Source organism: Haliotis cracherodii, unplaced genomic scaffold (genome assembly GCF_022045235.1).
Source record: "Haliotis cracherodii isolate W230 unplaced genomic scaffold, xgHalCrac1.p SCAF_10, whole genome shotgun sequence".
In the NCBI taxonomy this organism is placed as follows: Eukaryota; Metazoa; Mollusca; class Gastropoda; order Lepetellida; family Haliotidae; genus Haliotis; species Haliotis cracherodii.
Genome location: NW_027266265.1, coordinates 56482031 through 56507437, shown reverse-complemented (window position 1 = coordinate 56507437; position 25407 = coordinate 56482031). Strand labels below are relative to the sequence as shown.

The window sequence follows — 25407 nt, the reverse complement described above, 5'->3', positions numbered from 1 at the left end:
ACCAAAGAATTGACACTCAAAAACCATAAAAACTCGGCACAGACGCAGCTGAATTTGACCGAAGCACGAGTAACATATCGATGAATTTCAATCAGGAAAGTAGCACGTTATAATCTGACCTTAGGTCATTACCAAAGAGTAGCCAATCACCTGGAATTCGATCTCATACATATGAATGATACCAGTTATCTCAAATGGGTTTCTCACCCACTGGTTTGTAAGAAGTCAGGTTTCTATTGCACTACAGGGGATCACCGTTTTGTACATTTCATTGACTATATTTTTCATACTTTGAAATAACACAACACTTGCTTACAGGTAGTTAACACATGAGGTTGGAATGTATACAATATATGTGGTTGGAGGAATAACACGATATCAGCAAACTTGTTGATCCCACCCTACACCCAATGCTCAGTAAATTCACATATGTATTTTATGAACGCTTCACTCAATACATTGACGTTACATCACCTGGAAGCGCAAGTAAAATACATCATGCGGCGTTTCGATTACGATTGATTTTTGTTTGTTCTTTAACGCCACACTCAGCATTATTCCAGCTAAATAACAAGGGCCTGTAAATAATCGAGTCTGGACCAGACAATCCAGTAATTCACATCATGAGTATCGATCCACCCATTTGGGATATGATGAAATGCATCAACCAAGTCAGCGAGCCTGACCACCTGATCGCCTCTTACGACAAGCATAGTCACCTCGTACGGCAAGTATGTATGGGTTGCTGAAGTACCTGGTCTACGGAATGGAGGTACACGGTGGTATTCGGACAACACCTTTACTTCAAGTTAGAGGCCACAGGCCCAGAGAACATTACATTACAGGAACACAATTACTCATAAAGTGACTTATACAATTTCATTGCATTCAATATGAATTTTGATAGCTGTACAGAAGTAGGTTTATGGTTAGATGACAACTGGCTAACACAGAATTGCAGTGACGGATTTACAAAGTATTTAAGGATCAGTGTATCTATATCTTGAATCATTAAGCAGGGCATACGAGTGCAAAATGATATTCATTTTCCACTTGACTAATATTTAATCGGAGACAATATCTACACAAGCGACATTCTGGATCGATGCCTTTGCGTCTGCCCCAACCACATCTAAATCTTGACAGCGCTTGTTTTAATAGTGTAGAGTCGACTTGTGTAAGATATACTTCGGTCTGTAAAACTGATTTGTAGGTTGAATATGCCATTAGGTTTGGATTTGATGATAATGATGAATACCATCGTTGGATGTTGTTATCGGATACACGTTGCTTAAACTGAGATATAAAAAGATAACCATTTCCAACATCTTGCATAATCCAGGCGTAGCCAAAGCCAAAGCCAAACTGGAATAAGATATGTTTTATTTTAGTGGCCCAGGAAGTTCTGTTTACGCAATTCAATCCATACAGCATTAGAGACGTTTGCTTCGGAAGTCGGCCATTATTCACTGTGACTAGTTTATCAACATATTTTACACATTTTGTTACATAGGTGAGAATATATAGGTGAGAAATAATAGAGGTCGACTACTTTCTCCAAGAACAGCATCATTACAAGCTATCAGAGGCAGATACAGAATTCTTTTTATATACTTAGTCTGAACTCTCCACGACTTCGTATCCCCACAGTTCGGAGCCGTATACAGTTGTATACAATGGTACGCAATGGTACACAGTGTACCCTCAGCTAGTCCGGACCCTGTTAGTCATTGTATCCGTATTTCGTTGATCGATGCTCATGATATCAATCACTGGATTGTCTCGTCCAGACTCGAATATTTACAGACCGCTGCCATATAGCTGGAATATTTGTGAGTGCGGCGTTAAACAACAAACAAACAAACCACGATTCCATTGATCACGCCCTGTGGTGAAACAGTTCCACGGGACACTTATCTAACTTGTAGTTTAGTCTTCGTAATGGCAGCCACGTTCTCGCTTCAAAGTGTCTCACGCTATTACTTCGTCTGCGTTCATCTACTCAGTTAGTTTGAAAATGCGGTCATTTATGTTGCAACGTGGCCCTCTTATATAAAGAATGTATGCTAGTCAGGTACCCTTGCGACCCGTGAAGATCCGGGGTAGAATAGGTCTTCAGCAACCCATACTTGCCGTAAAAGGTGACTATGCTTGTCGTAAGAGGCGACTAACAGGATCGGGTGGACAGGCTCGCTGTCATGGTGCAGGTCATCGTATCCCAATTGCGTGGATCGATGTTCATGATATCAATCACGGAATTGTCTGGTCCAGACTCAATTATTTACAGACCGCCGTCATATAGCTGGAATATTGCTGAGTGCGGCGTTAAACAACAAACCAACCAACCAGATAGCTTTGCACCGCCCTATTGCTGACATTACACCGTGTGTTGAAACATTAAAATCGTGCACGGATGCCAGTGAGCTAACAGTCCTCCCTGGTATGGGGACAATGTGTGATGCCAAATAATTTGGTTTGCTATAGCAATATTGCTGGATAATGCTAAACATAGACTTAAAATAATATTCTCTCCCGCCCACATATATCTATTTGGTACACATGATTTGGTTATCTTACAGGTTCAAGGCCGGGCCTTGTTAATTCACTATCACGTGTGGTTATTTGTCACTGCTGTTGTTTGTATCAGACAATGCGGTACGTGTGTTCTATCGACATGTATGTCCTACGAAGTGATCCGGGTTTGAACTGGACTTCGGCAACCCATGCACGACGTAAGAGGCGACTAACGGGATCTAACGGTCAGGTTCGCAGTTGCATGTCAACGTATTTCAGATGGGAATATCGATGCTCGTGATGTTAATACCTCGACTGTTAGCCGGACTATGACTATACTATAACATAACAAACAGTCATGTATATTTATGAATGAGTGGGGAATAAACACTCAAACACTAAGCATCAGCCATATACAGGACTGGAGGGGGTATCGGCGTGAGTAAGTGGGTTGGGTTCAACGCCGCTCTGAATAATATTCCAGTAATAGCATGGCCTGTCAGCTTAATGTGGGAGGAAAACACGAAATGATGCAGGTGTCGGTTTTACCAACCCACGAGGGTATGGTGCTGACAAACCTACTAACATAAGCGAGCCTGACCACCCGATTCAGTGATTGACATCATGAGTATCGATCTACCCATTTGGGATACGATGACCTGCATCAACCAAGACAGCGAGCCTGACAACCGGATCCCGTTAGTCGGTTGCTGAAGACCTATTCTATCCCGGATCGTCACGGGACACGTCAACAGTAATTCATGAGGGGCAGATAATCCGTACTGCGGAGTTGCAAGTTGTATATTCAATGTATTACCCATCGTCTTTTTTTTTAGAAAACGGTGGCTTTCCTGATCCCACGTTTTTGCACTGTCAAGGACGACATTTAAGTCACTTAATTTCCCTTTATCCGTAGCCCCGACGGATGATATTACACAATACCCGACATCGGGATATCGGTTATAGATAGCATTCATTGAGCGACGGTACACGATCGTTTACGTATATATAACACTGCAATTTCATAAATAGATTCCAATGACGCTAAATTCATACCAGGTCGTTTCGGTCGAGAATGTCATTGCGACAGCACGAGTCTAGCCTTGCTCCAAGGCTGTACTGAAAGAAAAGTCCATAGATGGGTAGTAATTCTATCCTCCTAATAGGCAAGTCTAGATATGTGGACAGTCTAAGGACTCCAGTCTCGTATCATGCTTTTAGGAACAACTTGTTCTCATTGTTTACATAATCTAGAAATTATGATTAAAACCACTAATTATTGGCTTAGAGACGTGTGTAAGTCTAGCACGCGTCGTACACAGCTTTTTGCCGGAGCTGTAGCGACAACTGACTGATATTGATCCAACTGTAACAGGTGTTCATTGCCGTCACTCTCACAGTGCTGTGACTCAAACACACACACACACACTCTCTCTCGACACCGCGTCGGAATAACTTGGAATCTACATTGCAGGTAGGTCACAAATTCAACACACGAATCTTGGTTTTCTTTCTGTCTGTGTTGTGTTGTTCTGTTGGTGTGACTGTTTTAACGCCGTGTTTTAATGACCGCTGACGTGTACGACGTGCACATCTGCTTCGAGGCGATCATTGAACGGCAACATACTCACTCCTTTTGTTGCTTTTAATTATGATACCCATGTACATTTCTAAATTGTGTCAAGATCATAATATATATATTAAATAACGCTATTCCGTTAAACACTTTCAAAGAAAATGTATGTTTTATGGTTCTGAGCTTTATCCGGATCTAACATGACGCTGTTTTCGTCACTGGAGTCTGTTCATATCTGAAGGAGAACTTCATCAAGGAGTTTAAATCCAACGTGAAATATATAGCCTTGATCTTCGACCGGTTGATGTGGGGTTGATGTACATGGCGTGCATGTACACATGCAATATGTTGATTTGATCTGTATGTATGAATTGATGTTACATAATACTCTACTACTGTGTATATGGACGGATTATCCTCGGTGTAGGTGGGCTACACTTCAATATATATGTATAAGGTAATCGTCCTATATTCCTATCACAATTGTCAGGCCCTCAATATTTATGCACACCTTCACTGCTGTTGGTTCGCTGTGCCTGACAGTGTTCCCACAATGTGAAGGGAACCTATACCAGTTAAATACGCCTTGTGTCTGTTCCTAATATCTGATACAAGTCTACTGGGATGAATATTGAATATACTTAAGAGAGCCCCTGTTGATTATATATAATGCCTGGTCATTATGCCGAATACTGGTTCATTATTCCAAATACTTGTTTATAACATTGAATACCGGTTAATTAAACCGAATTCTTGTTCATTATGCCAAATGCATGTTCATTATGCCGAATACAGGTTCATTACGCCGAATACTGGTTCATTATTCCGAATATTTGTTCATTATGCCGAATAATGGTTCATTATGCCGAATACTGGTTCATTATTCCGAATAATGGTTCATTATGCCGACTATTTGTTCATTATGCCGAATATTTGTTCATTTTGCCGAATATTGTATAATTATGCCGAATACAGGTTCAAAACAGTGAATACCGGTTAATCAAACCGAATACTTGTTCATTATACCAAATACTGATTTATTATTACGAATACTTGTTCATTGTTCCGAATACTGGTTCATTGTGCCGAATACAGGTTAATTATTCTATATACTGGTTTATAACAGTCAATACCTGTTAATTGAACCGAATACTTGTTCATTGTGCCAAATACTGGTTTGGTATGCCGAATACTGGTTCATAAAAACGAATACCGGTTCGTTATACCGAATACTGATTCATTATAGAGAATATCGGTTCGTAATACTGGGTACTGATTCATTGTATCGAATACTGGCCCAGAATAGCAACACTTGTCCATTATACATGTATCTAATACTGAATTATTATACCGGATACTGGCTCACTACAGTAGACTATTGATTCATTCTACCGAATTCCCTACATTATGACCTTAGCGATTAATCACTGATCACTATCAATGTTTAACAGGGAACTGTACTATCCCGCTATATCAAGTACCCGTTATACCGAATACTGTCCCGTTATACCGAATACTTTCCCGTTATACCGAATACTGTCCCATTATGTGGTAATTCCCCCGAGTACTGTCACATCGTGCTGTTTGCTGTCTGACTTTATATCAATGACCGGGTTTTATCAAATTCCTAGTTCTGTTCGAACTAAACAATTCCAATTATTGCTGTGATGTGACGTCAACGAAAGCCATTTCTAATTATAATTGTAGTTTTGTGCTTGTCATTTTTACTATCGTTTCTCTTGTACACCCTCTACTGGGGTCGTGGACTTTATCTTATTCATTATTTATTATCCAAGTAAAAACAATATGCCAGCCATCATCGTGACGTGGAAGCGGCCAAATACATTTAACCGAGGACAGTTGAGATACACCAGTCAGTGTATGAAATGTCAATGAACGTCAATGAAAATGAATCTTTTTTAAAGTTGGGCAATTTCACTGCTTTATGACACACCTAGATCCATCTTCTTTTTTATGCATGTATTACTGCTACATGTTATATTCTGGCGTTGGGGTAGTTCGGTGGTTAAAGCGTTCGCTCGTCACGCCCGAGGCCTGGTTCGATTCCCAACACGGATGCTGTGTGTGACGTGTCAGATGTGCACCTGTTGGAATATGGCTAAAATCGGCTTAAATCCCAACTCACTCATGCTAGATGCCATCCTAGTGCTGTACAACATGTATCGACTGTTTACAACATGCAACAGTGTTACACGACCAACACCAGGTGTTTTATCTCCCGGGGTTTAATGCAAATAGCCAACCCATGCAAATATCCGAGATGTCAGTTGAGGAATATCATATCTCCATCGTATAATTTGTGCAAAAGAGTTTTCAATCCCAGACAATGTTCCGCTGGTGCTTCGCAATGCTATCTTTATCAGATTCTACCGTTTTTCTTCTCTCTCTGCAGACCAACAAATTACATGAAATAATTCGACTGAATGGTCTATAAATATGCCCGTTTCAACCACCAGCTACAACAACGAATGTTTATTGTGTGTTTAACATTTCACGCGTGGACAGTTTATGTTCCATTAGTGCACCGTCGTGCACGGAAAGCTGGAGCGTCAGGGCTGCAAATGCCAGATGGAGGATACAACAGACAGGGGCAGTGACCTTTGTTTCACATTGCAATAAAATAGGTTTAATTAGAAACAAATCTACATTTCCACGTCGATTGCCATCTCATTGGATCTAAATAGCTGAAATAAGAGAGTTTCATTTTAATACATGCTGCACGATTCCTTATATCTTGCGCTTATCTCTCAAATCAGCCGACACACCGGTGGCGATATAGACTTGTGTCAGTGTCCGTCTGTCTGTCTGTCTGTCTGTCTGTCTATTTCATTTTCAGTCCGTCCGTCTCTCTGTCTGTGGGTCTATCGACCACTGTCTATGTATCTTACGAGATTCTTCTATTTACGTATTTATCCTTCAAGCAGGGAATTCGTCTATCAATATCCCGTATATCTGCCTATCTGTATATCCTTCAAGCAGGGAATTCATCTATCAATATCCCCTATATCTGCCTAATGTCCATCTGTATATCCTTCAAGCAGGGAATTCATGTATCAATATCCCCTATATCTGCCTAATGTCCATCTGTATATCCTTCAAGCAGGGAATTCTTGTATCAATATCCCCTATATCTGCCTACATGTCCATCTGTATATCCTTCAAGCAGGGAATTCATCTATCAATATCCCGTATATCTGCCTACATGTCCATCTGTATATCCTTCAAGCAGGGAATTCATGTATCAATATCCCCTATATCTGCCTACATGTCCATCTGTATATCCTTCAAGCAGGGAATTCTTCTATCAATATCTCGTATATCTGCCTACATGTCCATCTGTATATCCTTCAAGCAGGGAATTCGTCTATCAATATCCCGTATATCTGCCTATCTGTATCCTTCAAGCAAGGAATTCATCTATCAATATCCCGTATATCTGCCTACATGTCCATCTGTATATCTTTCAAGCAGGGAATTCATGTATCAATATCCCGTATATCTGCCTACATGTCCATCTGTATATCCTTCAAGCAGGGAATTCGTCTATCAATATCCCGTATATCTGCCTATCTGTATATCCTTCAAGCAGGGAATTCATCTATCAATATCCCGTATATCTGCCTAATGTCCATCTGTATATCCGTCAAGCAGGAAATTCATCTATCAATTACTGATCCAGACTAGATCCAGTGACCACTGCCCGTACACCTTGACGTCGCCTAACGTCGTCAGTGTCCACACGGCGACACACTGCATCACCTCTTGGCGTGCGCAGGCACCTGTAGTTAGCTCATTGTAAACACTGATCGTTATATACATTGACAACTGGCTCTGTATTGATTAACATTGTGCACACGCTGCACGGGTCGAATCAGAAACACGTTATCGAAATGGCATATGATGCTATCACTAAAGTCATGTAAAACTACACTAAAGTATGAAGGAAAAGGATTCTATAAATGTACAACCATTCAAGTTGTTGTCGGTTTGTCCTGTCCGATGCTGGCCTTAACAAAACGTAATAAATAAACCAGAGCACTCCCTGATGAAGGGCTACTGTGGGATTACCTGTGTTGCCACCAGAGGTCCATGGATATGTCATAAGAGATCCTTGGATATGTCACCAGAGGTCCATGGATATGTCACCAGAGACCCATGAATATGCCATCAGAGACCCATGGATATGCCATGATAGTTTTGTGAATATGCCACCAGAAATTCGCGAATATGCCACCAGAAATCCGTGAATATGACACCAGAAATCCGTGAATATGACACCAGAGATCCGTGAAAATGACACCAGAAATCCGTGAATATGCCACCAGAAATCCATGAATATGACACCAGAGATCCGTGAATATGCCACCAGAGATCCGTGAATATGCCACCAGAAATCCGTGAATAATCCACCAGAAATCCGTGAATATGCCACCAGAAATCCGTGAATATGCCACCAGAAATCCGTGAATATGCCACCAGAGATCCGTGAATATGCTTAAGAGGTCCACGGATATGCCTCCAGAAGTTCGTGCATAAATCTCCCAAAGTCCGCATAAACCCTAACATAGAACTGTGTCTATTCTTCCGCTATAGACAGCACAGAAGACAGTAGATCCGCTATCAACAGGTATTCCACCCGAGGCTCGCTCATGTGGAACGTGATAGTGTGGATATGCAAGCAGAGATCCGCGCATATACTACCTGGACTAAATTTCCAATTTATCAGAACGTTCAGTTATGTTATGATTGCTTTTCATTACGGGCCTGACAGGACATACCGATGAGTCAGCGATAGAAACATCAGCTGGCACAGGTATTTCCAGCACAGTAGGACTCTGTATACACACAGTCAGTGCGTAGACTATTGCAGTCTATAGGCCTGGATTATCAGTAGATATAGAGAATCTCACCCTCGTGTCTTTTGATATCAAAAGACACGAGGGTGAGATTTTATTTATCATCCAACATCATTCTTTCAACTTTTTTAATTTGTAGACAGTAATTAGCTGTGTCTTCAGTGTAAAAAGTACTGCAAACAGCTTCAGTAGCAGAGCCATTAGTGATGTCATTTGATTGTGACGTCATGGTAACCAGTGATGTCACAATGGTCTGCAAAGCATTGTGATGTAATTTCATTGCAGCGATATCTACAGTGTAGATATCGCTTGATCTCATCCAAGCGATATCTCCTGTGGGAGCCAGTTTTGGATGATAAATATATACATCACTCCGGCGTCGTGGGCTTTACCCTGGAACGGGAACTAGTATATTATAAATTAGGTTTGATGCCACTTTGAACAGGATTTCACCTGTGCCATCGTGTGTCAGCTTAAGGCGTGTGATACGCACATAATAACGCACCTTTGTGAAACCAAGTTTAACCATGAGCATTGGTATGGTGCTGACAAACCAAGGGTCATAATCGGGGCAAAATGGGAATTTTAACCAGCGATCATCGGATTATGGGACAAGTAAGGGACGCAATTCTGTGTCCCCGGTACTTGCCGGTAGAGTTAGGCCATCTGGATAATGGCATTGTATTTCTTGCTGAGCAGCATCGAGTACTTGTGGTACACAGGAACAGGAGACTGATTCACTTCCGTCGTTCATTATAGAGCGCTCGTGGCAGCGGAAACTCGTGACAATGAGAACAACGATCGTAACACTTAATGAAGAGGCGACTCTACCGTCACATATAGTGTGCTTCCCCAGATTACGTATGTTATACACCTCAGTACATCACAGTACAGCACAGTACAGCACAGAACAGCTAGTATTGGCAAAACAGAATGTATCTGGGTCGCTGCTTTAGAGGTATAAGTGAAATAGACAATACCTTGCGAGCTGCAAGGAAGTACGGATCAGCTGTTCGAATTGAATCAATAAAAGTCTCGAGAGCCATGGAGAGTATTAGAGAGAGGATTTCGACATGATTTCACGAAGGACAGAGAGTTGCAAGTAGGTTATCCTACACCCATAGTAAAATAGAACATGTAGCAGCCTTGTGAAGCATCACCTTCATCCGTCGCACCCCATCATGTGGTGGTTGACTAAACAGGATATGGAGGTGACAGTGTGTCACCTGGCTGATTGCGCGTCATCGTGCCCCGTCGGCGTGGATCGTTGTTCCTGTCCTCAACCTCTGATTTGTCTCGTCTTGATTGTGTACAGACCACTTTGATACAGCTGAAATAACAGTGTTCAATAATAATCTGTAGTCATGTGACCAAATGGCACAATGCCACTGTGATCAGTCTTGCTCTAAGAAAGATATACCTTATTATCCTCGCTTGAGTGTATATTATGCGAGAATTCCCAGTAGCCAAGACAAGGGCTAACCATTGAAATAAGTGTCTTGTTTCTTTCTATTTGTGTTGTTTGGTTACAATGATGTAGGTTGTATACATATTAGATGCATTGCTGGAAGCATGGTGGCTGCGTCATTATTACATGACTCTCTACAGCTGTTCCAATTATAGCAAGAAATAACAACAACGGAAGGACCTTGAAAGGGATTCTGTCTACCTGTGTAGACAGGCGCTGATTTCCCCTAGGCTGTGATTGGACGACGCTCAGTAACATGGCACTCAATTGTCCTTTGTATGGAATGAAAACAACTAGCGGACAACGTGAGGTTTGTTTGTGAAGTATTTTGTCTCGCCAAATTAACACCAGCAGACCAGTCTGTAATACTTTGTGTCATCAAAACAGCCAGTCGAGGTGTGGGCTGGTCTCAATTTACATTTGCATTTAAGGACACTACGCATGCGCACTTGTAACAGGATATGACACAATTTTGTAGGGTTTGAGGCGCAAGCTGTTGCCAGAAAACACTTGATAATGGAACCAGTTTACAAAGTGTCGTTTACTCTTCTATTGAATTATATCACGGCGTGTATGCTTGATGTGGGAGGAAAGCCCGAAGTGATGCAGGTCTGAAACGTTTGCCACTTCGGTGAAAACCACGAGTACGGGTATAGTGGTGAAACACATAATCAGGGCGAGTCTGGAATTCGAACCCACGATCACAGTTTCCTGGCTCGTCTAAGGGTCGCAACTCTTGAGAGATGTTTATAATAGCTAACAGGGACCCACACCCCCTAGAACTTTATGTTTCATATCTACACCGACCGTCACCTTATAGGATAGGTTGCATAAATTTCGTGAAGCAAAATCTGTGTTTTGATAAAATTTTCGTTTACTCATAATTGAATATTGGAATAGCATTTAAGAAAAGGAAGTATAATGTGTGTGATAAAAAGTATGGAGTTTGTTTCTTTGTTTGCTGTTTAACGCCGCACTCAACAATATTCCGGCTATATGACGGCGGTCTGTAAATAATCGAATCTGGACCAGACAATCCAGTGACTGACATAATAAGCATCGATCTACACAGTTGGGATACGATGACATGCATAAATCAAGTCGGCCAGCCTGATCACCCGATCCTGTTAGTCGCCTCTTACGATAAGCATAATCACCTTTTACGACAAGCATAGTCGCCTCTTATGGCAAGCATGGGTTGCTAAAGTCTTATTCTACCCCGGATCTTCACGGGTAGAATTGCCCAGTAGTTTCATTTACTGCTTACTCGTCCAAATAATTCTGCTCTTTACTACAACGAATCAAGATGACAGTAGGGTCCCTTGAATGCTGTATACATGTTCAGTATCAGCAAGTAGGTGGTTTGAGCCGCGTCATACCGAAAGACGTCAGGAGATAGCACATGTTGTTACCCTGCCTGGCGCTAGGTTCGGACTCAGTATCTGATGAGGGCATCCATGTTAAACTGCGGCAGGGTATCTCAGTGGGCTGGCACTACTAAACCGTCCGGACAATTTCATTAAACAATACAGACATGTGCATGCACGTCGCTATATACGTGCAATAATCGCGATGTTCACCCCACTCCACCTCACCCATCAGCATTCGCCTTGAGGGCGTCCAACAGGGCTTCCGGTTTAACAAATTCAGTCCAGTCTGTCAACATAATACAACGATTTTTCGGTTGTATGATTTGGTATTATAGTACACTGTCCAGAAGTAACAAAATGGACACAGGTCTATCATTCTTCAGCGGACAACAGACACTGTACAGTATCTGTGACCTGTTTTAATATCTTGGCATTAAACAGCAGTTAAATTGTTATTGTTAAATTGCATGGGATTTAGATAGGCCTACCAAGCATTTGGAATAAACATTAACTGTTGGCCTTCTGTGAAAACGCAATAGTAATACCAGCATCATGCACTTCCTATTAGCGATGGGCAGGATCAAGGTCAAATATTCCCGTGAAGATCCGGGTTAGAATTGAGGCGACTAACGGGATCGGGTGGTCAGGATCGCTGATTTGGTTGATGCGTGTCATCGTATTCCAATTCCTCAGATCGATGCTCATGTTGTCAATTGCTGACTCGATTATTAACAGACCGCCTTAACATAGCTTGTATAATGCTGAGTGTGACGTTCCACAACAAACAAAGAAGGTTAAATATTAAACATCTCAGGTTAAACTTCCAGGAGCCCATGTCTAGTCTGGCGGCTTGAGGACTGAGCGGTCTTTGGCTTCACATATTTGTCATCATCATTTGTTTTATTTTTTCAGTTTTGGATATAATTACATAACAGTAAATGGTGTACATTACACATTGATAAATGTGTGAGTACGCTGGATCAGCTGATCAAATGGTGATTCACAACGTACAGCACTAGGCAAACATTGGCGTAATAGAGCAGGCGTTGGTTCAGGCACAGGTCACTGAAGTCGCATTGTAACTATACAGTCATCACAGTCATTATGGGGGAAAACACCATAGCGTGGGTATAATCAGCTCGTGTATATCTCGTATAATTATCACACTGACAGCGCGGACATTGCGTTAAAAGATCTAGAGCAAGCATTATCAGTTTATGAGCGTATATAGTAGACCGGCCGTGCGGACAACTGACAATTTATAGATTAAGGTTGGGCTATGTGATCATTTGTACAAATGTCCCCCGATAACTATCCTTCTTAACGCTGATGTGCCACGGTAGTCGTCTATTGACCAGTAGTAGTACTTGGTAGTGCCAAGTTGTCCCGTGAGTGGGCTCGGGTGACCCTACGGTGTATTGACCTGCCCGGTGCCAAGTTCTTCTGTGAGTGGGCTCCAGTGACCAAATGGTGTATTGACCTGCCCTTTGCCAAGCTGTCCCGTGAGTGGGCTCGGGTGACCCAATGGTGTATTGACCTGACCGGTGCCAAGTTGTCCCGTGAGTGGGCTCAAGTGACCCTCTTGTGTATTGACCTGACCGGTGCCGAGTTCTTCTGTGAGTGGGCTCTAGTGACCCAATGGAGTATTGACCTGACCGGTGCCAAGTTCTTCTGTGAGTGGGCTCCAGTGACCAAATGATGTATTGACCTGCCCGGTGCCAAGTTGTCCCGTGAGTGGGCTCGAGTGACCCTATGGTGTATTGACCTGCCCGGTGCCAAGTTGTCCCGTGAGTGGGCTCAAGTGACCCTATGGTGTATTGACCTGCCCGGTGCCAAGTTGTCCCGTGAGTGGGCTCAAGTGACCCAATGGTGTATTGACCTGACCGGTGCCGAGTTCTTCTGTGAGTGGGCTCAAGTGACCCTATGGTGTATTGACCTGCCCGGTGCCAAGTTGTCCCGTGAGTGGGCTCGAGTGACCCAATGGTGTATTGACCTGCCCGGTGCCAAGTTGTCCCGTGAGTGGGCTCGAGTGACCAAATGGAGTATTGACCTGACCGGTGCCAAGTTCTTCTGTGAGTGGGCTCTAGTGACCCAATGGTTTATTGACCTGACCGGTGCCGAGTTCTTCTGTGTGTGGGCTCTAGTGACCCAATGGTGTATTGACCTGACCGGTGCCAAGTTCTTCTGTGTGTGGGCTCAAGTGACCCAATCGAATATTGACCTGACCGGTGCAAAGTTCTTCTGTGAGTGGGCTCCAGTGACCAAATGATGTATTGACCTGCCCGGTGCCAAGTTGTCCCGTGAGTGGGCTCGAGTGACCCAATGGTGTATTGACCTGCCCGGTGCCAAGTTGTCCCGTGAGTGGGCTCGAGTGACCAAATGGTGTATTGACCTGACCGGTGCCAAGTTGTCCCGTGAGTGGGCTCAAGTGACCCTATGGTGTATTGACCTGCCCGGTGCCAAGTTGTCCCGTGAGTGGGCTCAAGTGACCCTATGGTGTATTGACCTGCCCGGTGCCAAGTTGTCCCGTGAGTGGGCTCAAGTGACCCAATGGTGTATTGACCTGACCGGTGCCGAGTTCTTCTGTGAGTGGGCTCAAGTGACCCTATGGTGTATTGACCTGCCCGGTGCCAAGTTGTCCCGTGAGTGGGCTCAAGTGACCCAATGGTGTATTGACCTGACCGGTGCCGAGTTCTTCTGTGAGTGGGCTCGAGTGACCCAATGGTGTATTGACCTGCCCGGTGCCAAGTTGTCCCGTGAGTGGGCTCGAGTGACCAAATGGAGTATTGACCTGACCGGTGCCAAGTTCTTCTGTGAGTGGGCTCTAGTGACCCAATGGTTTATTGACCTGACCGGTGCCGAGTTCTTCTGTGTGTGGGCTCGAGTGACCCAATCGAATATTGACCTGACCGGTGCCAAGTTCTTCTGTGTTTGGGCTCGAGTCACCGAATAGAGTATTGACCTGACCGGTGCCAAGTTCTTCTGTGTTTGGGCTCGAGTCACCGAATAGAGTATTGACCTGCCCGGTGCCAAGTTCTTCTGTGAGTGGGCTCGAGTCACCGAATAGAGTATTGACCTGCCCGGTGCCAAGTTCTTCTGTGTTTGGGCTCGAGTCACCGAATAGAGTATTGACCTGCCCGGTGCCAAGTTATCCCATAAGGAAACACGGGTGGTCCAGTGGTATCACGCCCTTGTGGTCAGAAACCTGTGATTGTTGGTCCAAATCTCGGTTGGTCCTGATTATGTTCCTTTTGGGCGGCACAAGACCCGTGCTTCTGGGTGTCACGAGAGTTGTACATATCTTCTTCGATGCGTATCACTTCGGGCTTGCCTCCCTCGTCACACTGACACGACCTGATATGACTGAAGTACAGCTAGAAAACCAGCCTGAATCACTTACTTCTTACCAATGACTCCCTCTGTGTATTACAGTGCTAGCTGCTCCACCCAATTACTCAATGTTCCAAGTTAATTAAGACATAAACGACGAGTGGGAGTTGTTTTTCGTACTGTAAAACTCTGCAGGGAGAATAAACCACGAGAGGCGCAGTGTATATACACGATAGAGACTGGGCGGGGGCAGCTACACACTGTCAGTATAGATACACGATAGAGACTGGGCGGGGCTGCTACACACTGTCAGTATATATACAAGATAGAGACTGGGCGGGGCTGCTACACACTGTCAGTATAGATACATGCTATAGACTGGGCGGGGTTGCTACACACTGTCAGTATATATACAAGATAGAGACTGGGCGGGGCTACTACACACTGTCAGTATAGATACATGCTATAGACACGGCGGGGGCTGCTACACACTGTCAGTATAGATACATGATAGAGACTGGGCGGGGGTTGCTACACACTGTCAGTATAGATACGTGATAGAGACTGGGCGGGGGCTGCTACACACTGTCAGTATAGATACGTGATAGAGACTGGGCGGGGGCTGCTACACACTGTCAGTATAGATACATGATAGAGACTGGGCGGGGCTGCTACACACTGTCAGTATAGATACGTGATAGAGACTGGGCGGGGCTGCTACACGTGTCAGTATAGATACACGATAGAGACTGGGCGGGGGTTGCTACACACTGTCAGTATAGATACATGATAGAGACTGGGCGGGGGTTGCTACACGTGTCAGTAAAGATACATGATATAGACAGGGCGGGGCTGCTACACGTGTCAGTAAAGATACATGATATAGACAGGGCGGGACTGCTACACGTGTCAGTAAAGATACATGATATAGACAGGGCGGGGCTGCTACACGTGTCAGTAAAGATACATGCTATAGACAGGGCGGGGCTGCTACACGTGTCGGTATAGATACACGATAGAGACAGGGCGGGGCTGCTACACGTGTCAGTATAGATACACGATAGAGACAGGGCGGGGCTGCTACACGTGTCAGTATAGATACATGCTATAGACTGGGCGGGGGCTGCTACACGTGTCACATTGCGAGATAATTACTCCGATGAGTCAGGTTGTAACTACCAGCTCGACTGTCACAGGCGCTGTCGGGACAAACACACACCACGTGATCCATGTCCACTGAATTAGCACATGGAGAGAACAAACTAGCTGGCTTTTGGCAATAACGGACTGAACGTGACATGATTTAACTATATCTGCGTAGTTAGTTGAAGAGATTGTCTGAACTTAAGATAGCACTGTAATACATGCCATGTGCCGTACAGTGTGTGTTGTATGATGTGCCATATAGTGTGTTACATGATGTGCCATATAATGTGTTATAGTGTGTTACATGATGTGCCGTACAGTGTGTGTTACATGATGTGCCATATAATGTGTTATAGTGTGTTACATGATGTGCCGCATAGTGTGTTATAGTGTGTTACATGATGTGCCGCATAGTGTGTTATAGTGTGTTATATGATGTGCCATATAATGTGTTATAGTGTGTTATATGATGTGCCGCATAGTGTGTTATAGTGTGTTATATGATGTGCCGCATAGTGTGTTATAGTGTGTTCTATGGTTACCGTCCTGTGTTTATGACACAGAGAACACAGCGCCCAAAATTAAGATGTTAAGTTAAATAAGATGAATTATAACGAGTGAATATTTACAAAGCCTCGGGAACTCACTTACAATGAGTACAACGCTTTAACAACTCAACCGCCCCTCTAACGTACAGTCATATTTATAGTAAAAGTAGAATATATCAGAATGAAGTAATAAACAAATAAATGTGACGTAAAACGACGATATACACAACGACCTTGTGGATATAGATAGCAGAGATAGGGATAAACGTTACTGTGTCTCTTCACAGTTGAGACTAGGTATTGACATGTGCCACCTTCCTAGCATCTCCCTACAGCCATGTACCACCTTCCCAGCATCTCCCTACAGCCATGTACCATCTTCCTAGCATCTCCCTACAGCCATGTACCATCTTCCTAGTATCTCCCTACAGCCATGTACCACCTTCCTAGTATCTCCCTACAGCCATGTACCACCTTCCTAGCATCTCCCTACAGCCATGTACCATCTTCCTAGCATCTCCCTACAGCCATGTACCACCTTCCTAGCATCTCCCCACAGCCATGTACCATCTTCCTAGCATCTCCCTACAGCCATGTACCACCTTCCTAGCATCTCTCTACAGCCATGTACCACCTTCCTAGCATCTCCCTACAGCCATGTACCACCTTCCTGGCATCTCCCTACAGCCATGCACCACCTTCCTAGCATCTCCCTACAGACATGTACCACCTTCCTAGCATCTCCCTACAGCCATGTACCACCTTCCTAGCATCTCCCTAAGCCATGTACCACCTTCCTGGCATCTCCCCACAGCCATGTACCACCTTCCTGGCATCTCCCCACAGCCATGTACCACCTTCCTGGCATCTCCCTACAGCCATGTACCACCTTCCTAGCATCTCCCTACAGCCATGTACCACCTTCCTAGCATCTCCCTACAGTCATGAACCACCTTCCTAGCATCTCCCTAAGCCATGCACCACCTTGCTAGCATCTCCCTACAGCCATGTACCACCCTGCTAGCATCTCCCTACAGCCATGTACCACCTTCCTAGCATCTCCCCACAGCCATGTACCACCCTGTTAGCATCTCCCTAAGCCATGCACCACCTTCCTAGCATCTCCCTACAGCCATGTACCACCTTCCTGGCATCTCCCTACAGCCATGTACCACCTTCCTAGCATCTCCCTACAGCCATGTACCACCTTCCTAGCATCTCCCTACAGCCATGTACCACCTTCCTAGCATCTCCCTACAGCCATGTACCACCTTCCTACCATCTCCCTAAGCCATGCACCACCTTCCCAGCATCTCCCTACAGCCATGTACCACCTTCCTAGCATCTCCCTACAGCCATGTACCACCTTCCTAGCATCTCCCTACAGCCATGTACCACCTTCCTAGCATCTCCCCACAGCCATGTACCACCTTCCTAGCATCTCCCTACAGCCATGTGTTCCTAGCATCTCCCTACAGCCATGTACCACCTTCCTAGCATCTCCCCACAGCCATGTACCATCTTCCTAGCATCTCCCTACAGCCATGTACCACCTTCCTAGCATCTCCCTACAGCCATGTACCACCTTCCTAGCATCTCCCTACAGCCATGTACCATCTTCCTATCATCTCCCTACAGCCATGTACCACCTTCCTAGCATCTCCCCGCAGCCATGTACCACCTTCCTAGCATCTCCCTACAGTCATGAACCACCTTCCTAGCATCTCCCTACAGCCATGTACCACCTTCCTAGCATCTCCCCACAGCCATGTACCACCTTCCTAGCATCTCCCCACAGCCACGTACCACCTTCCTAGTATCTCCCTACAGTCATGAACCACCTTCCTAGCATCTCCCTACAGCCATGTACCACCTTCCTAGCATCTCCCCACAGCCATGTACCACCTTCCTAGCATCTCCCCACAGCCACGTACCACCTTCCTAGCATCTCCCTACAGCCATGTACCACCTTCCCAGCATCTCCCTACAGCCATGTACCACCTTCCTAGCATCTCCCTACAGCCATGTACCACCTTCCCAGCATCTCCCTACAGCCATGTACCACCTTGCTAGCATCTCCCTACAGCTATGTACCACCTTGCTAGCATCTCCCTACAGTCGAGAGTAGGTCTTTCTGGAGAGTAGAAGGTCGGTGGTTTAATCCCCTGGCCGCTTGAAATAAAAAAAAACGTTAAACATAAGATGGTATTTATTGCTACGATTCCTGGTGATCGACATTAGGGGGATAAACAGTATGTGTTAGTGTTGGGTAAGCATGTTCAACTGGCATCTCAGCGTGGTTGACATGAAAACTGACAATACCTCCGAACCAGTACAAGCAGCCAGACACACACATACATGCAAATATATTTAACGTGATGTTAAACCCCATGTCACCTCACCTCGCCATTTCTCAGAATGATTTGTAGTTAAGTAGTACTACGTCAAACACATTGAATTATGTCTGATATACTGTTAGAAGTAGAAGTAGTAGTAGTAGTAGTAGCAGTAGTAGTAGCAGTAGTAGTTGTAGTGGTAATAATAGTAGTGGTAACAGTAGCAGCAGTAATAGTAGTATCAGCAGTAGTAGTGGTAGCAGGGATAGTAGTAGTAGCAGCAGTAGCAGTAGTAGTGGTAGTAGTAGCAGTAGTAGTAGTAGTAGCAGCAGTAGCAGCAGCAGTAGCAGTAGCAGCAGCAGCAGCAGTAGTAGTAGTGATAGTAGTAGTAGCAGCAGCAGCAGCAGTAGTAGTAGCAGCAGCAGCAGTAGTAGAAGTAGTAAGTAGTAGTAGTAGTAGTAGCAGCAGCAGCAGTAGTAGTAGTAGTAGTAGCAGCAGCAGCAGCAGCAGCAGTAGAAGTAGTAAGTAGTAGTAGTAGTAGTAGTAGCAGCAGCAGCAGTAGTAGTAGTAGTAGTAGCAGCAGCAGCAGTAGTAGTAGTAGTAGAGTAGTAGTAGCAGCAGCAGTAGTAGTAGTAGCAGAAGCAGCAGCAGTAGTGGTAGTAGTAAGTAGTAGCGGTACTATGTTGAGCACGTAAAATCATTCTTGTGTTGGAACCTTAAACCATCCTTCAAGGTCAAAGACTAGTGGCTTGGCGCTCTCGCTGTCTGGCGCCCTGCCCCCCAGAAGACAGGGAAACATGTGCATAACCCAGCTACTGTTTCAACCAACTATTGATGGAATGAAGCAGTGTCGAGACACCACCACCGCTCGCTGTTCATGTTGTAATGTATCCATCCGTGCATCGTTATACTGACAGCTTCTAACTTTAGCTCGACCACACTATATGTAAACATGATTAAAATGCGATTAAATTTAGACTGGGCTATAAATTTAAAAACCGCTGAAGCTAAATTATGTTTGCATTGTAAATGCAACACCAGCCAGCCAGCCAGCTTGTCTGTGAGTGTTAGCTTGTGCGTATTGATTAATGTGAAGTGTAGGAACAGGGGACCAGTTAGTGTTTACTCTAATATATAATATATATAATGTACTAAAGTTTGCCGACGACGTGACGTCACCAGGAAATATTAATCTTCATGTTCAGATATACCATCAAACCACTTGAACACGCATTTCGGTAATCCGGAAACCCAGAGTGAATGAGTGAGTGAGTGAGCATACTTGTATATGCATACACACATTGACATTACTATCCACCAATACTTGCTAATAACCATATATGTTTAATCAGGGCGAGTTAATTGAAAGTTCTCGGTCAGAACTAACGGAGTAGTCGGTATTCGAATAAGCCTATTTGACTGAATGTACCTTGCATTGTACAACGGCTTTACTAGAAACCTGAAATATATTACGAACAAAAAATATTTTTTTTGAAGACGCACTTGCCAATATGTTAAACGTTGTTGGTGGTTTTCAGTTAACGTAATTGATTTCTGTTTACAACCCCGTCGTACAAACATGGACGATTGTCTCTATTGAACAACACTTTACAACCCCGTCGTACAAACATGGACGATTGTCTCTATTGAACAACACTTTACAACCCCGTCGTACAAATATAGACGATTGTCTCTATTGAACAACACTTTACAACCCCGTCGTACAAACATGGACGATTGTCTCTATTGAACAACACTTTACAACCCCGTCGTACAAACATGGACGATTGTCTCTATTGAACAACACTTTACAACCCCGTCGTACAAACATGGACGATTGTCTCTATTGAACAACACTTTACAACCCCGTCGTACAAACATGGACGATTGTCTCTATTGAACAACACTTTACAACCCCGTCGTACAAACATGGACGATTGTCTCTATTGAACAACACTTTACAACCCCGTCGTACAAACATGGACGATTGTCTCTATTGAACAACACTTTACAACCCCGTCGTACAAACATGGACGATTGTCTCTATTGAACAACACTTTACAACCCCGTCGTACAAACATGGACGATTGTCTCTATTGAACAACACTTTACAACCCCGTCGTACAAACATGGACGATTGTCTCTATTGAACAGCACTTTACAACCCCGTCGTACAAACATGGACAATTGTCTCTATTGAACAACACTTTACAACCCCGTCGTACAAACATGGACAATTGTCTCTATTGAACAACACTTTACAACCCCGTCGTACAAACATGGACGATTGTCTCTATTGAACAACACTTTACAACCCCGTCGTACAAACATGGACGATTGTCTCTATTGAACAACACTTTACAACCCCGTCGTACAAACATGGACGATTTTCTCTATTGAACAACACTTTACTCAACAAATCAGTTGTAGAATCGGTATCAACTGTATTGTGTCAGAAGAAAACAACAATGCTACAAAAAAATAATGATTTAATTCGGCAAATAAGTGGCCCTAAAATCAATGTAATTGTTGAAAGGGTGTCTGAGCGTTTCAGTTTATCGGACCGACGACTCTGAATTATCACAGCTCGGACAAACATGGTTATTGATTGATAATCACCCAAGGACTCTAGCCTCGGACACAAATCGATTTTGAGGCCCCTTTAAGATCCGGGAATAGTCTCAGCTAATATGTTTACTTAAGAGTTCATATTCCTCTTTATTCCATTAATAAATTAACTTGTATGAAGTGCTTGTCTACAATTGTGAAAGCACTGACGCTTGGTTGTGTGGAGATTGGTTACATTGGTCGGAAGGCCAGGAGTAAAGTCAAGAATAACATGTCTTCGTGCATTTATTATCAAACTTTCTTTGGTCTTTTACATCCGGCTCGTGAAGATCCGGGGTAGAATAGGTCTTCAGCAACCCATTCTTGTCGTAAAAGGAGACAATGCGTGTCGTAAGAGGCGACTAACGGGATCGGGTGGTCAGGCTTGCTGACTTGGTTGATGTTTGTCATCGTATCTCAATTTCGCGGACGATGCTCATTATATGAATCACTGGGTTGTCTGGTCCAAATTTGAATATTTACAGACCCTCGTCATATCGCTAGAATATTGCTGCATGTAGCTTCGAAGAACGAACAAACAAACTCAGTATCAACTCTCTACTCGTCCCATGCCTCTCTTTCATTTCCTTACACTATAATATCCCCCTCTCCACCCCAGCCACCTCTCTACCATTACCCCTCCATCCATACACTATAATATACGTGTGTGCCTTATGTACTTGTTCTGTCTGAGCCTGCTTTGGTTCTGCGATCAGCCGATTGGTCAATGTTGATCATATTCCAATTTCCTGGACACGGGAATAAGGTGACCCCGACAGTTGAAGGTCATGACGTTTCCTTCTGACAAGAACCGAGCGACTTCCTCAGACATCCAATGAATGCGGATACATGCACAAGTGCAGGCGTTTGATAGCGCCCAAAGTTGATGGGCAATGCCTCCACTATTTCTTCATTGCATGGAAGAACTGTGAATCGGCTGCTCACTTGTCACTGTGATTGAAGCTGGGATTTGGAATACGCCCCAAGGCTTACCTATGTCGGAGTGGTCAGTCGAACTGTGAGTATGTACGAAAGCGTTCTTGTGTATACGGATAGTCATCTCATGTATATTAAGAACATCTAGTCACTACGCTCTATTCCTTAGAGTTGCAGTTGACGCACTTATAGCTTGGCTGCTGATTTCATGAACTCCCGATCAACATCCGTGACGAACTACAACATTGATCAAACATCAACCAACCTCCCACTTCCGTGGATTATCATAAACCAATTATTTGTTCATTATTTGATCGGAATTGTACTCAATATCTGACACTGAACTCATTTATATATTTCCGACTCATTATATTTGTTTGCTATCTCTCATATTATATTCCAGATTGCTTCTAAGGTGATGTTATCAAACGCATCATCAGTGATTACGGCCGTTAATGATGAACGTCTGAATGTGGGCGTGGGCATTCTTGTTGAAGGCTACTCCGTGCCGACTACTACAGTCTGTCGGAATATAACTGTAATATTGCTAACGACTACAAGCCCCTGTGATATAACTGTAATATTACTGATTAATGCGGTCCGCTGTCATATAACTGTAATAGTGCTGAGTAATGCACTCCGCCTCGATATAACTGTAATATCGCTGACCACTACAGTCCACTGTGATATAACTGGAATATCGCTGACTAATGCAGTCCACCGTGATATAACTGGACTATTACTGACTAATGCAGTCCACCGTGATATAGCTGTAACATAGCTGTTTAATGCAGTCCGCCGTGATAAAGATGTAATATTGTTCTCTTATGCAGACCGCCGTGATAGAGCTGTAACATTGCTGACTACTACAGACCGCCGTTTAATAATTGTAATATTGCTGACTATTGCAAAGATCGTGATATAACTGTAATATTGCTGACTACTACATTCCGCCGTTTATTAATTGTAATATTGCTGACTACTGCAAATATCGTGATATAACTGTAACATTGCTGACTAATGCAGTCCGCCGTTTAATAATTGTAATATTGCTGACTACTGCAAAGATCGTGATATAACTGTAATATGGCTGACGACTACATTCCGCCGTGTAATAATTGTAATATTGCTGACAACTGCAAAGATCGTGATACAACTGTAATATTGCTGACTACTACATTCCGCCGTGTAATAATTGTAATATTGCTGACAAGTGCAAAGATCGTGATATAGCTGTAATGTTGCAGACTATTACTGACCGCCATGATATAACTGTAATATTGCTGACTGCTTCAGGCCGCCATGCAATAATTGCAATAATCACAGGCGTCCAGGCGATAGCGGTAATATTGCAGATTATCACAAGCAGCAGTGATGTTGCGGTAATATTGCAGACATCACAAGCAGCAGTGATGTTGCGGTAATATTGCAGACTATCACAAGCAGCAGTGATGTTGGGGTAATATTGCAGACTATCACAAGCAGCAGTGATGTTGCGGTAATATTGCAGACATCACAAGCAGCAGTGATGTTGCGGTAATATTGCAGACTATCACAAGCAGCAGTGATGTTGCGGTAATATTGCAGACTATCACAAGCAGCAGTGATGTTGCGGTAATATTGCAGACTATCACAAGCAGCAGTGATGTTGCGGTAATATTGCAGACTATCACAAGTCAGCCCGAGGCAAGGTATTGATATGCATGCACCTTTTCAAAGTCTGACATAGCAAAACAATCATGTGCACACACGCTTCAGTTGAGGCGACTCTAATTTCCTTCATTACTAGTTCATAATCAGTGAACACTGAACAGGACTCGGCTGAGTGCGACAGTGCCACACGGAGTATGTGTATGTAGAACTATAACTCTGGAAGTTATATAAAAGCGACAAAACCTTTCCATATTCATGACCAGATATTTTTTTGATATATTTAAAACTGTGAGCCGGAATTATATTTAAGAAAAACAGCTTGCAACGATGTAATTTGTGGCGGGTAATTTTTCCCAACAGTCTGAAGCATTTTTTATATTTTTTAAAAGAATTAATTCGGGGACAAATTATTTTTTTCAGTAAAATCCCAGCCACCCGATGATATAACGTTATCCCACGTTAGTTTGGTGAGACATTTTAACACAGGTTGTCATGTTATTACGGTAGTAGGTGGAAATTTGAGTATTGGTATTAGTACTAACATCGTACTGTTCGGAATAGTATTGGTATTAGTACTAACATCGTACTGTTCGAAATAGTACTAACATCGTACTGTTCGGAATGGGATTGGTATTAGTACTAACATCGTACTGTTCGGAATGGTATTGGTATTAGTACTAACATCGTACTGTTCGGAATAGTATTGGTATTAGTACTGACATCGTACTGTTCGGAATGGTATTGGTATTAGTACTAACATCGTACTGTTCGGAATAGTATTGGTATTAGTACTGACATCGTACTGTTCGGAATAGTATTGGTATTAGTACTGACATCGTACTGTTCGAAACAGTACTAACATCGTACTGTTCGGAATGGTATTGGTATTAGTACTAACATCGTACTGTTCGGAATCGTATTGTATTATTACTGACATCGTACTGTTCGGAATCGTTTTGGTATTAGTACTAACATCGTACTGTTCGGAATAGTATTGGTATGAGTACTAACATCGTACTGTTCGGAATATTATTGGTATGAGTACT

At 43.5% G+C, this 25407-nt stretch overlaps 1 protein-coding gene across 2 annotated transcripts in view; it reads left to right on the top strand.

Moving 5' to 3' along the window:
* The first annotated feature begins 3909 nt into the window (after window positions 1-3909).
* The window catches only part of LOC139452741 (SEC14-like protein 1), a 39806-nt gene continuing 18308 nt past the window's right edge, over window positions 3910-25407 (top strand). Inside the window, exon 1 of one of the 2 annotated variants that reach the window (XM_071234330.1) lies at window positions 3910-3988. The gene's annotated coding sequence lies outside the window, so the exon portion shown is untranslated. Of the gene's footprint in view, window positions 3989-22707; window positions 22791-25407 lie in introns of those variants that run through there. The other variant, XM_071234339.1, reaches the window with a different exon arrangement.